Here is a 15994-nt window from a genome sequence, read left to right as displayed (position 1 = left end):
TAACAAAGTCTATCTCTTTCTCTGTCTTCTTCTCTCCCTTCCCTTTTCCTTCCCCATGCTAGTAACAGGAATTAGGGAGGGAAGATTAGAGAAAATATGTGACAGATTGGCAAAATTGTTTCTAACTAGTATGTTTCTCAAACTTGTGGAGGACCTGTCAGCAGCTCTTTCAATAGTTTACGTGGTACGACATAATGGTTATCTCTGTTAAACAAGTCCTTATATGCACCTTTTGTGACTTTAGAACACATGTGGGAAAATAGATTAGGTGCTCTGGTTTAAGCCTTGCTGCAGTGTCTGTCTTGGTGGAAATGATATTGAGAAGACAAGACAAATTTTGATCTGAAGACAGTGAATTTAGTGCTCAGCAAACGAGGCTTCAGGAGAGAGTGGGAATGTAGGACGCCGTAGTCCTCGTCTTCTGGATCTCTCAGAAGAATTACATTTTTTCGAGAGACCATTTCTCTGTACTACTTCCTCTCTACCTGTGGATTGCTCTGAGGACTGTATGAGATGTATCTGGAGCATGTCATTGTCGTTAGGTGCCATCCTGTCATCTCTGACTCATGGTGACTGTATGTATAACAGAAAAAAATGTTGCCCAGTCTTGCATCATCTTCATGATCATTAGTATGTTTGACTCCATTGTTGCAGCTATCGTGTCAATCCATCTCAGGGAGGGTTTCCCTTATGTTCCCTGATCTGTTACTTTACCAAACATAATGTCCTTTTCTAGCAATTGGTTTTTCCTAAGGACGTGTCCATAGTAAGTGAGTCAAAGTCTCCATCCTTGCTCCCAAGGAACATTCTTTTTGTATTTCTTCTAAGAACATCTGTTTGTTCTTCTGGATGCTCACTGTGCATGTAATATTCTTCTCCAACACCACAGTTTGAGTGCATCAATTCTTTTGTCTTCCCCTTCCCTTTCTCTACCACCCTTTGTCCTGAAGGATTTGGGGAGAATGTTCTGCACCAGTGGGTGCCTCCCACTCAGGCCAGAAGCAGGTGGTGGCTTAGGCTGTCTTCAGGAGGAAGGGTCCTTGTGTTGGAAGGGAACCCTCTCTGGGCCTTCCATTTATCACATGCCATTTTGGGATTGGAGGCACCATGTTTAAAAGCACGAGGATGGCCAGAATTGCTGGTGTGCAGTAGAGACGAGGTTTCTCGTGAGCTAGCAATGCTAAGGGCTGGGCAACTTTGTCCAGTGGCAATTGGCTGGTGCATGGATATGCCTGAGATGCAGGCTACCTCTGTGTCCTCCCCATTTACTAAATAATGTGTCTAGAGAAAACCCCCTGCCCTCTCAAGCTTTCATTTCCAGCAGTGTCAAAGAATAGTAATGTTCTCTCCTTCGGGGATGCCTTCCAGGACCTTCTAACGATGAATGAGGTGGCTGGCTTAAAAAGCTAACTTCTGGTCCCATGATCCTGATTCCACCAGTTTCCTCCCAGAGGACTAGACTACTATAGCCATTTTTCAGGCTTTTAGCATAAGTCTAGCAAATGGGCTCCCTGGGATCCCCAAGCTCTCTTTCAGGTATAAGCGATAAACAGAAGAAAAAGTGGAAGCAATTTCTAATACCTCAACCTAAAAGCAAAACATAAGGGCACAAGATTCCCAAGGTCCACAGAGCCCCAGCCATAGCACCCTGCCTCTGTAACACAGGGATCAGCATGCTCTAGCCACGGTGTCATGGTTGACGGGCTGGGGATGCACTTTTAGACCCCTTCCAAGATCTGCTTCCACTCGTTCATCTTGTCTCTGCTTAAGTCTCTCACAAGCCTCTGTGCATTGTCCTCCTTGGGGAAATTACTTCCTTATGTGCACTTTCTAAGCTCTGAAGTTAACTGCTCTTCTATTAGTCCTAAAGTTGACTCCTTCAGGTGAGCCAAGGAGTTCTACCCATAGGGGCCATTTCTCCTCAGGTCAACATGCAAAGAAACTAACGAGGAGAACAAGGTATTTGTTTAGGGTAAAGGAGAGTATGTGTCAGGGAGGCTTACACCAGTTTTCTGGAAATAAAAAAGGTGGGATACCTTTCCCCATGTGTGAGGACACAAGCTGTTCCCACAGGAGGGTTCCCACCCCTCGTATCTCTCTTTTTCATCATCCAAGGCTCTTGTTGGCTCTTCCCCAGGAGCTGGTGGTGACCTTAAGTGAAAAGACCTGTACAAGTTACTAAATAAAAATCCAATTAAGCTGCTAGGTGAGAAATGTAATTGTTATGAACAAAGCATATCAACTCTAAGAAATGCTATTAGAAAAAAGGTGATGGCTATAGGTTTCCATGTGGAGGCTTGGCACACTGAGACTTTTAGGTGTATCGGGGACGGTTCTTCCAGGAGGTTGAAATCTGAAAGGTCACAGGGCTGTTACTGTTGTGAGGGAGGAAAGCACTTGGATGTTACAGCAAAATGCATGCCCGACAGGGCCCCGAGACGCTGGTGGTAGAATCAGCACATCTCCTTATTCAGACACTGCTCTGCCCTGTTTACACCTCAGACATCTCCCTTGACAGAGCAGATGCATATGGAATGAGAGCGTCACACATTATTTGTAAGGTCATTTCAACAAGGCCCCCAGAAGTCCTGATGCCAGGGACCTTTTTAAGGTAGAGTGTGGATTTGGCAAACCAAGTGAATAATTAAACATTTTGTATTTAAGCTCATTGTTGCTCAATGCTTCAAGCCCTTTTCACACATGTTAATTCTCATTCCTTTCTGCACTCTTCCTTGGAGCAGGGGTAGGTCAAGAATGATCATTATTAACTCTATTCTACAGAGGAAGAGACTGAGGCACAAACTGGGATATCAGACGACTCACAGTGAGCCCAGCTGTGCAATATACAGCGGGAGCTGAACAAGAAATCAGGGGCTAAATGGATGACCTTCAGTAGGTCTGTACACAAAATGAAAACAAGTGCAAATTAGTTGTGTTAACCCTGAGTAGGGAGTACAAATGGACCCCAGACTGTAAAAGCAATAGGGGTCCCTCTTCAGTCAGGGAAAGCGTTCCTGAAGAGGTAGACCAACCTCATCCCACCTCTCTACATTTGTCCTTGCCATTCTTCCTCCTGGAGTTGTCTTTCCAGATTCTCTCCGTTGGCTCTTGCCTATTGACCTTAAACTCAATGAAAGCTTTTTCTCTCCCAGAATCTCCCCCCAAGAGAAGAGCTGTAAGGATTGGCTAGTTGTGTAGCTGCTAAACGGGCTCAAACTAATCCTCCAGGCCTGTACCATCCAACACAGTAGCCATTAGCTATATATGATATAATAAAATCAGTTGCTTCTGAGTTGATTTCCGCTCATGGCGACCCGACGTGTGTCAGTAGAACTGTGCTCCATAGGGCTTCAGCGACTCTACTGAAGTGGATGTTGTGCCATTAGTTGCCATAGAGTCGGTTCCAATTCATGTCGACCTTATGTATTTCAAAACAAAATGTTTAGCCAAGGCCTTTCTTCCAAGGTGCCTCTGGGTGGACTCAAGCCTCCAACCTTTAGGTTAGCAGCCAAGCACATTAACCATTGGTACCACCCGGGGACTCCACACCCGGGGACTCCACATACGGCTATAGAGTGCCTGAAATGTGATGGGATACACCAAATTTAAAAGACTTAGTACAATTAAAGAGGGTGCAAAATGCCTCATCAATCATTTTTTAAATCAATTACATATTGAAATATTTTGGATATATTGAGTCAAATAAAATATATTATTAAAATTAATTTTACCTGTTTATTTTTACTTTTTAAAATGTAGCTACACAAAATGTAGCTTTCAGTTGTAGCTCACAGATTTCTATTGGACAACACTGTTCTAGGCCCTCCTGCACACTCACTAAGAAATCAGTTATCAGGTCTCCCCAGAAAGGACCTGGCAGCCCATTTTATCTACCTCACTACCCTGTGATCTGGATGGAATAGTCTCTTCATTCCCATTAAAACAGAAAACTGGGAATCCCTGATGGAACAGGAGAACAGTGGGATGCAGATCTCAAATTCTCACAAAAAGACCAGGCTTAGTGGTCTGACTGCCCCATAGAGTTTGGTCTGACTGAGACTAGAAGGACCCTGGAGGTCATGGTTTCTGGACCCTTTGTCAGCTCAAGATTGGAATCATTCCCGAAGCCAACTCTTCAGACAGGGATTGGACTGGACTATTAGATAGACATTGAAACTGGTGAGGCGTGAGCTTCTCGGCTCGAGTGGACACATGAGACTATGTGGGCAGCTCCTGTCTGGAGGTGAGATGAGAAGGCAGAGGGGGACGGGAGCTGGTTGAATAGACGCGGGGAATACACGGTGGAGAGGAGGAGTGTGCTGTCTCATTAGGGGAGAGCAGCTACGAGTACATAGGAAGGTGTGTATAACTTTTTGTATGAGAGACTGACTTGATTTGTAAACTTTTACTTAAAGCACAATAAATAAACTAAAAACAAACAAACAAACTGGGACCCAGAGACACAAAGACACAGAGGAGTTGGGTCAAGACCACAAAGACCCTTAAGGTCAGACCTGGACTGAGTGTCACATCTCCTAATTCCCACACCAGTGCTCTTTCCATCAGCATTTTCTTTGCTGTTAAAATTCTGCTCTTAACTTCCTTTCTGTAATCATTCCACAGCAGGGCACAGCTCTGAGTTGTTTTCAGCAAAGATCAAATGTCCCCATCACCCTGCGGCTCCAGAAAAACCCAACTTCATGCCTCAGGGTCAGTGAATCCTCCCCAGAATCATAGCACTTTCTTTCTTCTTCCACCACCATACCTCCATCTTAATCTCAAATTCCTGGTTTAAGCATCAAGTATTTTTTTTTTTTTTTTTTTTTTTAGAAGGATAAACTAGGTTACCTTCGTGTGCTCACTGAGATTCTGATCTGTGGTCCACAGGTCACCAGCCTACCACAGCTTATGAGGGACATTCTACCAGAGGGACAGGGAGCCAGCATTCATCACCCTTTCCGACAAGGACCTAAACCTAAGCCTGGATCCCTGGATATCTGGAAGTTCTGAAGAAAAACAGGCAATACCTTTGGTCTCTCCACCTGTCCAAGGCAAGGTGAAGTTTGGGACTTAGAGGCTTTTCAGTAAGCTCCAAGGAGCTCACCTTGAACTACACTCTCACATGACATTTCTGAAACTCTAATTGATCCCCATTCTGGTGAGTCCTATTTCAGTTTCCAAAACGACCTTCGTTTTATGTTAACATTTATCAAGTCTCTCATTCCAGGACCACTGCTTTCCCATTGACTGGGCCAGCAGACTATGGCATGGGGACACGTGTCTTTTTTGGGTAGGGTTCTAGAAGATATGGAAAAACACTCTAGGAGACAATTCTTCTCTGAGAACCCCTCTCACAGAAGTCTCATGTCTGGCTTTAGCCTGGCTGCTTCTCATACTAGTCATTAGCTCTTTCATCATTAAAAATTTCCATTCAGGACTAGACTGAAGATCATATGCCATTCCACCCTAACTATAGGAGAATGATTTGTGGAGATGTGTGAAAAGAAGAGATAATATCTATTCTTCAGTTCTGTCAAGGAGGAGTACATCAGGACCAGGGGTCCAGGGAGGAACAAGGGCCAGAGTCCTGAGGTCCTTAATCAGCCAGCAGCCTGGGAGAGTGATTGAACCTCTGGGGACTTTATTTGGTTCATCTGGAAGGGGTAAAACGATTCCAAGTCTACTTTGCAGCCCACCTCCTCAGAGAGAGGGTAATCAAAGAAAATGAAGTGTGGAGGAGTTGGCAGCATACCCTACTAGCAAGTGAAGTACCCAGGAGAAAATAAATAGCCTCTTGAATGCCAGGATAAATGTATCAAGAGATAAGTATCACAGAGAGAATTGAAGTAAAACAAGAACTGAGGCCTGTTAAGTCTCTGAAATTGACAGAAAGAGACACAGTTGCCTTATAGGGTAGCCTGCGGAGGATTCAGGGGTTAAGAAATATGTTTAGAGATACTCAGAACCACAGCATGCACAGAAGTCAAATATAGAAATGAAACTTAGATTACTGGAGAGTCTTCTCAAAAATTATCTCCTTTATGACACCACCTGGAGTCCTTGGGAGCCCTGGTGGCATAGTGGTTAAGAGCTTGGCTGCTAACCAAAAGGTTGGCAATTCAAATTCACTAGCTGCTCCTTGCAAACTCTATGGGGCAGTTCTCTTCTGTCCTATAGGGTCGTTATGAGTCGGATCCAACTCTTTTTTTTTTTTTTTTGAGTCCTTGGGTAGTGCAAATGGTTATCACACTCAGCTGCTAACTGGGAGGTTGAAGGTTCGAGTCTACCCAGAGGTAGCTCAGAAGAAAGGCCTGGCAATCTACTTCCAAAAAATCAGCCACTGAAAACCCTGTGGATCATAGTTCCACTCTGACATACATGGGGTTGTCATGAGTCAGAATCAACTCAATGGCAACTGCTATGACACTTTCCAGACTCCTCCAAGCAGAATGACTAGTTGTCTGCCTAGTACATCCATGTTCCCAAAGTGCTTCTACCTGCTTCTCCCAGAGTACTCAGCACACTCCTTTATAAATATCTGATTCTAGGTTTACTCCTCCCTTGAGATCACAAGAGCCCCAAAGGCAGAGGCCAGGGCTAATTTATCTTTATAGCCCCGTGTTTGGCACATCGAAGCTATTCAATAAATGCTTGTTAAACTGATGAGAGGAATTTAGGGAGTGACCTGCCACTAATAACCAAGACTAAAATAGCCAAGAAAAGAGAAGGCCTCACAAATAGGCAAGGCTGGGAGAGGAAAGGCAGCTTCAGAATTAGGTGAGTTTGGAAAAAGAGGCTTTGGGGAAGGGAAACCTTAGCAGGCAGTGTTTCCCGGTTGGCACTCTCAGGAATTGTCAAACCACAAGTTTTCGAGGAAGGTAGCAATGACTGAAAAGAAAAAAAGAAATCTATGGTCAACTGAGAAAATAAAGGACGAGAGCCTGGGAACCTATACTGAAATCTCTGTCTTGAAGGTTGGCAGAGAGGTACACATCACTCAAAGCTTGGCAAAGGATGTTTTAGAAAGGGAGAGGGTTTGATCCATTTCCCCAGGGCTAAGGTAAGGGAGCAAGTGCCACCCAGACAATATTCATTTGAAAGGGACTACCTGCTTCAAACATCTTTTTCCCAGGACTTAGGACTACTGCTCTCATCTTTATGTTAGCACATACTCATTTACTAAGAACCTTCTGAGTACCAGACACTGTGAGACATATCCTGGGTTCGAAGAAGAATGAGTTGGGTCTTTGCTTTTAAAATGCTTACAAACTCCTTACCTGGCCAGAATCCCTCTAAGTCAGAAACAAAACAAAACAAAACAAAACAAAACTATGCATTACCATCAGGAGACCATTTACACAAAACAAGAAGGGGAAGTGAGAGTCTCCTTTCTTCTTTCTTTGGCACCTTTTCCACTAGTTGTACAGATGATGAGCGTGTAAAAATGGCATCGTGGTGGCATCTGAACTCCTCTAACTTCACGAGGAGGAGACAGAATCAGCATCAGCATCAGCATCAGCCCAAAGCTGATTCTTATGAGGCAGAGGTCAGACATCTCCAAACTTTTTACCAATTCTGACACCAGCTGTCCCTCCCATGGCACTCTCTACTCCTCTGCTGGGTTTGAAAATTCATTGCAATGGCCACACAGAGTTCACAGACCATAGTCACAGTTATGGGGTTTATTAGGGAAGTAACAGATTATAATTCAGAATCAGAAATGACTCAGGATACATTTCTTTGATCAGGACTCCACTTCTCAGCTGTGCCTGCAGGCAGGCTTCTCTCTGACCCTCAGCCCCCTCGGTCCCTCACCCCTCAGCCTGGCCTCTGCTTGGGCAAGTGTTACAAAGCTCTTTAGCTCCACCAATAAGTACCAAGAGACACCCCACTCTGCCAGTAAGCCTCGGCCCGAAGATGCTCAGCTCTCTAGTTCCGTGGGCCGGCAAGCTACCTCTGCTGCCAAGTGCTCAGAGACATCCCACTTCACCAGCAAGCCTCCTGCCTGAAGGCACTCAGCTTTCTCGCTGTGTTGGCCAGGAAGCCCATCTCCTGCTGGTCTCCTGGTTCTGCTGCCTCTGCTGCTGCCATTTCTCTGCCACTGCTTCTCACAGTCTCTTGCCATCTCCAGTGTTACAACTGTCTTCTGGGTCTAGGAGGCTTTCAGCACAGGTATCCCTGGTCTAAAGGACACACTCCACTCCTAGCTTTTTTTTCTTGGTAGTAATGAGGTCCCCTCTCCTGTCTCTGGGATGGCTCGTTTTAAGCCTAGTGGTATGGCAGAATTGACCAATCCCCTTGGCTAGGGTTCCATTCACTTTATTTGCATGGTTCCATTCCCATAAAAGCTCTGTACACCTTACTTGCATTAGCAGCAAGCTGTCCAGTCCCCTTTGTGGGCCACAAGCACCTTATTTGCATAGTCCCACCCAATCGTTTCGATGCAGTTACAAGATCAGTGGTGAGAAAGGACATATAAAAGTGATCCATCACATCTCAGAGGGTCCGTATAGGTATAACTTGTGAGGAAGAACCTTCCAGGGGCAATTTCTGTTTGGGTAGGAGCAATACAGATCATTAGAGTGGAAACAGCAGACCCTAAATGGTGGGGTATACCCAGGATTGGAGAGGGTGAAATCAAGATAAAGGTAGTGAGAGGTGGAGCCAACACGACATTATAGATGGAAGCCCCACACCATCCCTCCACAGCGAAGACCTGAAAAATTAAGTAAAACAGAGACAAACATCAATCCTGGAACCCTAAGTGTCAAATGAAGAGATAAAAAACTCAACCAAGCATGGAATGAACTAAGAAACTGACAGAGAACAGAGAGCAAGGAGAGATTCAAGTGGAGGTCCCCTATGAGCTAACGCAGCATGGATTCACCACCTTGGACTCCTATCCTATTGGAGATCGGTGGATAGGGAGTATGGAAAGCAGCTTCATGGAGCTCCCAGCAAGAGACAGAGCACTCAGTAACCAGCAATACATGCTTTCCCACCCCCCACCTTTCTTCCCCCTGCTTGGCCTCTGCAGCTTCCCAGAGGGCTGAGGTCACTTGGCCAGGAGGCACTGGCTTCGTGCAACTTGGATTTGCCCCACCCACACTGGCCAGCTCCTTCAGTGCCATTTCATTGTTGCTGATGTTGCTTTTGTCAGCTTCTTTTGGTTTCTTCCCTGCCTCTCACCTCCTTTCTCTTGAGCACCTGCTTTTGTGTGCCATCTTGCTTCTTCTTGACAGGCTGTCAAGTGTCGCTCAGCTGAAGAACTGCTCCTTGGTCCATGTTGTCACCCTGGTGGGATCCCCAGGGACTTTTGTTTTGTTTATTTGTTTGTTTTCTTCTTCTTTTCACAGCTTGAGAGTCCCTTCTAGCCGGGCTGTACTGTGCAGCTTGGGAACCACTTCCTTGGTCTGTGAAGCTGCATCAGTGGGATCCCTGGGGCATTTATTCATTTATTTTTCTTTTTTCCTTTTGTCTTTCTTCATTTCTCAGTTTCTCGTCTCTCTCTACTTACATTCTTTTCCTATATCCTGAATACCTGGCATTCTGTGCCATCTATGCCCCTTCTAGTTGGAAGGTACTGAGTAGCTTGGGAGCTACTTCCCTGGTCTGCACAGCTGCACTGGTGTGATCCCCAGGGGCTTTCCTTCCTTCCTTTCTTTTTTATTTTATTATTATTTTATTTTTTCCTTTTTGTTTTTCTTCATTTCTCATCTCTCTCTACTTATCTTCTTTTCCTGTCTCCTGAATAACTGTCACTGTGTGCCATCTCTGCCCCTTCTAGCCAGACTGTACTGTGCAGCTTGGGAGCCATTTCCCAGGTCTGCACATCCGTGCCAGTGGGATCCCTGAGGAACTTTTTTTTTTTCTTTCCCCTTTTCCTTTTTGTTTTTCTTTACTTCTCAGTTTCTTATCGCTGTTTTCCTGTCTCCTAAATATCTGGTGCTGTGTGCCATCTCCACCCCTTCTAGATGGGCTGTGTCATGCAGCATGGGAGCCACTTCCCTGGTCTCCAGTGGAATCCCTGGGGGCATTTCTTTCTTTCTTTCTTTTTAAAATCTTTTTTCTCTTTTCCTTTTTGTTTTTCTTCATTTCTTGGCTTCTTGTCTCTTCACTCCAATGGAAAACTCCCTGAGCACTTTTTTGTTGTTTGTTTGGCTTCTGTTTTCTCGCCTCTCTTTCTTCTTTCCCATACCCATTTTAGTTCCACACATCACACACTCCCCCCTCCCTCCTGTCTACCTGAACCATGCACTGAACATCATATCCCTCAGGAGCACAGGCACAGCCTACCAGAACCTGCCCTTCATTGACCCCCAGCCCACCCTGTCAGCCACAGTACATGCCACAAACAACCTATCCCAGTGCCTCCATTATAGCTGGACTTGCCCTGCTGAACCATAGCTGAACGACTGGCCCTTCCCATTTGACAAGGAGGTAAAAAGTATCATGCCCACAGACGAGCAAACAGCCAAGCACGCACAGTCCACCTGCTCAGACGTAGCCAAATAAAAGAAAAAAACAGGGCAAAACAAATAAATCTACAATCAGTAAATGAAGAAAATAACTACTGAATGCCTGAAAGACAGCAGACAATATCGAAACATATTTAAAAATAAAAGGACAGGATGGTTCCAGTAAAGTATCCAAAATAAAACAACAAATGACTTTCCAATAGAAGAAAAGGCATTAGAACTATGTAATAAGGAATTAAAATCTCTAATATTCAGAGCTATCCAAGAGTTGAAACAAAAAGCAAAAAAAAATGAGAAAAAAATAGACAAATTCATGGAAAATGCAGACAAAAATATGGAAGAATTCAGGTAAATAATACAGGAACAAAATGTCAATATAAATTCACAACTAGAAATCATACAAAAGCAACAATTAGAAATCCAAAAGATAAACAACAAGATTTCAGAGCAGGAAGACAGGATCAGTGAAACTGAAGATGAATACTTGGATACCACTTTGTTTAAGGAAAAATTAGAAAAAGAACAAAGAAAAATAAAGAAACCCAAGAATTATGTGAAATACAACCAAAAGCAAAAATTTTTGAGTGATTAGAGTTCCAGAATAGGGAGAGAAAGTGGAAAACACAGAGAGGATCATTGAAGAATTGGTGACAGAAAACTTCCTTAATATCATGAAAGATGAAAAGCTGCCTATCCAAGAAACTCAAGGGACCCCATATAGGATAGATCCCAAAAGAAAATCACCAAGACTTCATAATCACACTCACTAAAACTTAAGGCGAAGAAAGAATCCTGAAAGCAGCTTGAGAAAAGTGAAGAGTCACATACAGAGGAGAAACAATAAGACTAAGCTCTGACTACTTGGCAGAAACCCTGCAGGCAAAAAGGGAATGGGATGACATATATAAAACCTTGAAAGAAAAAAACTGTCAACCAAAACTCTCATTCAAATATGATGGTGAAATTAGGACATTTCCAGATAAACAGAAATTAAAGGAACATGTAAAAACCAAACCAGACTTACAAGGATTATTAAAGGGGGTCATCGATTTGAGAACAAACAACATCAGACCATGAACTGTGTCTAGGGTGCAAGATCACACCAGCCAGATACCAACCTAAGAAATGAACTCTTAAGGACATTCAAAATCAAAAGATTTACAATAGGGAACCAGAAAGGTTAATCTGTAAATGACAACAATGTCAGAACAATAAAAGAGGGAATAAAAGGTATAGGTATAGAACTTTCTAATGGAGAGGAAGGCAAGGTGATACCAAGTAATAATAGACTGATTCAAACCTAGGAAGATAAGGGTAAACTTCAAGGTAACCACAAAGAAAGTTAACAAGCCTACTCATCAAAATAAAGAAGAAAAACATAAAGTCTCAATAAAAACAAAACCTACGAAAACAAAAGAAATGAAAAAAACAAATCCATGAACAAAAGGAATTCAGCACAGGAGAGTAAGAGGAACAAAGAAAACATCTACACCACGGAAAAAGCACTACAAAATGACAGCAATAAACTCACACCTATCAATAATTACACTGAATGTAAATGGCCTAAGTGCACACATGGAAAGTGACAAAACGGATAAAAAAAAAAAACAGGATCTACCAATATGCTGTCTACAGAGACACACCTCAGAAACAAAGATGTAAATTTATTAAAAATCAAAGGATGGAAAAAATATATATCAAGCAAACAGCTACCATAAAAGGGCAGGAGTGGTAATACTAATCTCAGATAAAATAGACTTTAAAACAAAATCCACCATAAAAGACAAAGAAGGGAACTATACGATGATTAAAGGGATGATCCGTAATGAAGACATAACCATAATAAATATCTACGCACCCAATGACAAGGCTCCAAAACACATAAAACAAACTCTAACAGCACTGAAAGGAGAAATTGACAGTTCCACAATAATAGTAGGAGACTTCAACACACCCCTCTCAGTAAAGGACAGAACATCTAGAAAGAAACTCAACAAAGATACCGAAGATCTAAAGGCCACAATCAGCCAACTTGACCTCATAGACATATATAGGACGCTTCACCCAACAGCTGCAAAGTACACATTTTTTTTTTCCAACACACATGGAACATTCTCCAGAATAGAAGACATCTTAGGCCACAAAGCAATCCTTAACAAAATCCAAAACATTGAGATAATTAAAGTATCTTTTCTGACCACGATGCCATCAAGTTAGAAATTAACAACAGGAAGAGCAAGGGCAAAAAAATCAATTACATGGAAACTGAATAACACCCTGCTTAAAAAACACTGGGTAATAGAAGAAATCAAAGATGGAATAAAAAGATTCCTAGAATCAAAGGAGAATGAAAACACATCATATCAAAACCTTTGGGACACAATAAAGGCAGTGCTCAGAGGTCAATTTATAGCAACAGATGCACACATCAAAAAAGAAGAAAGGGACAAAATCAAAACATTAGCTACACAACTCAATCAAAAAGAAAGAGAACAGCAAAAAAAGTCCACAGCCACCAGAATAAAGGAAATAATAAAGATCAGAGCAGAAATAAATGAAATGGAGAATAGAAAGCAATAGAAAAAAAAAACACAAAACCAAAAGTAGGCTCTTCTAAAGGATCAACAATATTGACAAACCACTGACCAAACTGACAAAAGAAAACAGGAGAGGATGCAAATAACTCAAATAAGAAATGAAATGGGGGACATTACAACAGACCCAAATGAAATAAAAAGGATCATAATGGAGTATTATGAAAAACTATACTCCAACAAATTTGAAAACCTAGAGGAAATGGACAAGTTTCCAGAAATACAGTACCTACCCAAACTAACACAAAATGATATTGAAAATCTGAACAGACCCTTAACAAGAGAAGAGATTGAAAAGGTAAAAACAAACAAACAAAAAACTCCCAACAAAAAAAATCCCTGGCCCAGATGGCTTCACTGGAGAATTCTACCAAGTATTCAGAGAAAAGCTTACACCAGCCCTACTCAAACTATTGCAGAACATAGAAAAGGAAGTGATACTTCCAAATTCATTCTATGAAGCCAGCATAATCCTGATACCAAAACCAAAGACACCACAAAAAAGAAAATTACAGACCAATATCTCTCATGAATATATAGATACAAAAATTCTTTCAACAAAACTCTAGCCAATAGAATTCAGCATCGTATCAAAAAAGAGTACACCACAACCAAGTATGATTCATACCAGGTATGCAAGGATGGTTCAATATTAGAAAATCAATCAATATAATCCATTACATAAATAAAAGGAAAGAAAAGAATCACACAATCATCTCAATTGGCATGGAAAAAGCATTCGACAAAGTCCAACACCCATTCCTGATAAAAAAAACTCTCAATAAAATAGGTATAGAAGGAAAATTCCTCAACATAATAAAGGGCATCTATACAAAATCAATACCCAACATCATTCTTAATGGAGAGAGGCTGAAAACATTCCCCTTGAGAACAGGGACAAGACAAGGATGCCTTTATTATCACTCTAGTCTTAGCTAAAGCAATAAGGCGAGACAAAGAAATAAAGTGCATCCAAACTGATAATGAAGAAGCAAAACTGTTCGTATTTGCAGTTGATATGATACTATACATAAAAACCCAAAAGACTCTGTGAGAAAAATACTGGAAGTAATAAATTCAGCAGAGTAGCAGGATACAAGGTAAACATACCGTAATCAGCTCAATTCCTATACACCTATACAGAGAATGATGAAAAGTAAATCAGGAAAGCAATACCATTTATAATTAAAAAAAACCAAACCCACTGCCATCAAGTGAATTCCGACTCATAGCAACCCATTTATAACAGCCCTTAAAAAAAAAAAAAAAAAAGGAATAAATCTAACCAGGGATGTAAAAGACCTATTAAAAAAAAACAAAAAAAACAACAAAACACTACTGCAAGAAACCAAAAGATATCTACGTAAATGAAAAAATATACAATGCTCATGGATAGGTAAACTCAATATTGTAAAAATGACAATTCTACACAAAGCAATTTACAAATACAAGGCTATCCAGATCCCAATACCAAAAACATTCTTTAGTAAGATGGAAAAACTAATCACTAACTTTATATGGAAAGGGAAGAAGCCCCTGATAAATAAAGCACTATTGAAGAACGATGAAGTAGGAGGACTCACGCTACCTGACCTCAGAACCTACTATACAGCTATGGTAGTCAAAACAGCCTGGTACTGGTACAACAACAGATACATTGACCAATGGAACAGAATTGAGGACCCAGACGTAAATCCATCTACCTGTGGTCACCCGATCTTCGACAAGGGCCCAAAGTCCATCAAATGGTGAAAAGCTAGTCTTTTTAAGAAATGGTGCTGGCAAAACCGGATGTCCATCTGCAAAAAATTAAACAGGACCCATACCTCTCACTACATACAAGAACTAATACAAAACGGATCAAAGACCTACGTATAAAGCCAAAAACTATAAAGATCATAGAAGAAAAAATAGGATCAATGCAAGAGGCCCTAATACATGGCATCAACAAAATAGAAACCATAACTAACAACACACTAACTACGCAAGATAAGCTAGATAACTGGGACCTTCTAAAAATTAAACATTCGTCAAAAGACTTCACCAAAAGAGAAAAAAGAGGACCTACAGAGTGGGAGGAAACCCTGGTGGCTTAGCGGTTAAGCACTATGGCTGCTAACCAAAGGGTTGGCAGTTCGAATCCGCCAGGTGCTCCTTGAAACCCTATGGGGCAGTTCTACTCTGTCCTATAGGGTCGCTATGAGTCGGAATTGACTTGATGGCACTGGGTTTAGTTTGGTTTGGGTACGGAGTGGGGAAAAACTTTTGTCTATTACAAATCCAAGAAAGGTCTAATCCCTAAAATCTACTGGAAAATCCAACACCTGTACAAGTAAAAGACAAATAATCTAATTAAAAAATTGGGAAAGGAAATGAACAGACTCTTCACCAAAGAAGACATTCAAGCTAACAGACACATGAGGAAATGCTCACGATCACTAGCCGTTAGAGCAATGCAAATCAAGACCACAATGAGATACCATCTCACCCTGGCATTACTGGCACGAATCAAAAAAACAGAAAATAACAAATGTTGGAGAGATGGAAACTCTTATGTGGGAGATGGAAACTCTTATGTGGGAATGCAAAATGATATAGTCATTTTGGAAAACAATATAGTGCTTCCTTAGAAAGTTAGAAATACCATATGATCCAGCAATCCCACTCCTAGGAATATATCCTAGAGAAATAAGAGTTGTCACACGAATAGACAATACGCACACCCACTTTCATTGCAGCATTTTTCACAATGCAAAAAGATGGAAACAACCTAGATGCCCATTGACAGATGACTGGATAAACTATGGTACATATACACAATGGAGTACTATGCAACGATAAAGAACAATGATGAATCTGCGAAGCATCTCACAACCTGGATGAATCTGGAAGGCATTATGCTGAGTGAAATACGTCAATCAC

The sequence above is a fragment of the Loxodonta africana genome, chromosome 19, assembly GCF_030014295.1.
Source record: "Loxodonta africana isolate mLoxAfr1 chromosome 19, mLoxAfr1.hap2, whole genome shotgun sequence".
Lineage (NCBI taxonomy): Eukaryota > Metazoa > Chordata > Mammalia > Proboscidea > Elephantidae > Loxodonta > Loxodonta africana.
Note: the sequence above shows the minus strand (reverse complement) of the source record.